Source organism: Melanotaenia boesemani, chromosome 17, assembly GCF_017639745.1.
Source record: "Melanotaenia boesemani isolate fMelBoe1 chromosome 17, fMelBoe1.pri, whole genome shotgun sequence".
NCBI lineage: Eukaryota > Metazoa > Chordata > Actinopteri > Atheriniformes > Melanotaeniidae > Melanotaenia > Melanotaenia boesemani.
Window position 1 is genome coordinate 192,542 of NC_055698.1, and position 2,335 is coordinate 194,876.

Sequence of the window (2,335 nt, forward strand, 5' to 3'; positions counted from 1 at the left end):
GACTATTTCTCCTGAAGTTTCTCCCATCTGTCTGGTCAGGGGCCTCATTATGGAAGCGATTCTGTACCTTATTTCAATTTAAAATGGATTAACAGAAATGCTTTTTCATTTTCAGAATATAGATGCATTTTTTTACTCATAAATAAAATGAATAATAAATAATAAAAACTGCATTTTCATTTTCTTCTCCAAGACAGCTCATTCTATAACTTAATTAAAATTATAAAGAAAAGGTCATTTAAGATTTAATTTTCCAAATGTGCCCCAGCAAACAGGTACCAAAATTCAATTTGAAATGTAAAATTTGAAAATTAAAATGCATTAGCAGAAAGGCTTTTTCATTTCAAGGCCATAAGTGCATTATTTGACTCAAAAATATATATATATTTTTTTTAACTTGTCCTCTCCAGCATCATAGCAGCAAAATGATAATCTGGTTGCTGTATCGTGCTGAACAAATTTGCTCTGCCAAGAGGAGGCCTATGGGTAAGGCTCCTCTTGATAATCTGATTCAAATTCATTAATTTATTCACTTTGAATCACGGAATCTATGTAATCTTGCTGGACCTGACCGGAGGGGACAGAAAAAGATGGAAAATAGCAAAAAGAGCAAAAGGGAAAGAAGAAAGGAGACAAAAAGATCACAGACAGAAGGAAACGACCCTTCAATCCACACCATCACCAGACAACAAACTGTTACACCTGTACATGAACACACCAGAAAATGTCCTACAACTTTTACAAAAGCAGAAACACACACACAGAAAAAAAAAAAAAACAGGGCTGCTAGTCATTAAGAGTTTTTTAAATAATAATCAAATCAAAAAGACATAACAGCGACCAGATACTAACTCACAGGAAAAATACAAAAAAAGAAAAATGTAATAATTATCGCTTAGTATAAAAACCCACTGGACAACTCAGTGACTGTGTCAGCATGCAGAGCATGAGAAACAAGGAGTGATCAGTGATGAAGAGTGGTGAGTGAGATCATGCAAATGCGACCTCGCCTCCACGGAGGCCAGAGGCAGACCAGGGCCAGAGGCCCGGGCCCTCAGCAGCAGACCCGGAGCACCAACCCAAGCTACCCCACCACGAAGACGACTCCAGCCCCACCCAAAGGGTGGCAGAGGAGAGCCCCAGCAAGAGCCCCCCACGGTCCCGGGGCACAGGCCCCAGTGGGCCAAGATCAGCAGCCGCCGGCCCCGCCAGGGACCAGCCACCCAGTGCAGCCCAAGCGAAGGGCCCAGGGCCCCAGGAGCCCAGAGGCGGCCACCCCACCCCCCAAAGGCAGAGGGCCCGCAACATGCCTAGGAGGACCAGGCCCTCCCAGACAGCCACCCAGCGTAGGCCAGCACACACCCCGATGTTCCAGCCGCACACCCCGGGAACCAGGGTGCTATCGGCCCCCTCCCCCCACTCCCCACCTACTTCAATCTGCACCCCATATAACCCCACACTCACACCCTCCCCCGCGCCGCACCCACAATCACTCACCACCACACAGTCATGCCACACACAACCCACCCACCATGCCCCGTGGGGGACACCCCAGGCGGACCAGCAGACAGCGAGCCCCAAGCACCGCCCCTTGACCCAACCCCCACAGAGCCAGCAGCCCACCAGCGCAGCCACCCCGGGACCCGGCCCCGGGGCAATCACCCTCCCCCCCCCACCCCCCCCCACCCCCACCCCCCACCCCCCGCCCGCCCCCAGCCACACACAGGGGGAGCAGGGGTGTGAGAGGTCCCCAATACCCTCTCCTTCCCCGCTCCTGACTGTTTATGTAGTGTATGTTGTGTGCAATTAAAATTGAGGGGCAGTGACTGCAATGAGCCGGGAGCCAGGCCACCTAAGTGGCCCCGCCCGCCATGCACCGCATGCATGACAGAATGACAGAATGCCACTAAAGACTATGATGAGCCTTTAGTGGCATTAGGCACCCCTGCTCCCCAGGAGGCCCCCCAGGGCAAGACAGGCCAGGAGAGGGCGCCCCCCACGACCGGGCCATTCAGGGACCGCAGCCAGTGAGCCGCCACCAACCCTAGAAAGTACCCACCCTCCCACACCCCTAACGGGGAATGAAAGGATGGGGACAGCGGCAGACCCACGGCCCACCACCCCCAGGCCCGCCCAGCCCCCACAAGTGCAATTAACCCCGCCCCAACCACTCACAGAAACACATGCACACACCTATTTCCTTGCACATTCCCGCTCATCCTAACTCATATATGCCCTCTCAGCCCCACCCCAAAAATATAAACACTCACACAGCATCCAACCCTCCCACTCTCACTCAGACACCAGGGCATGCACCAACCCACACCACGGCAGC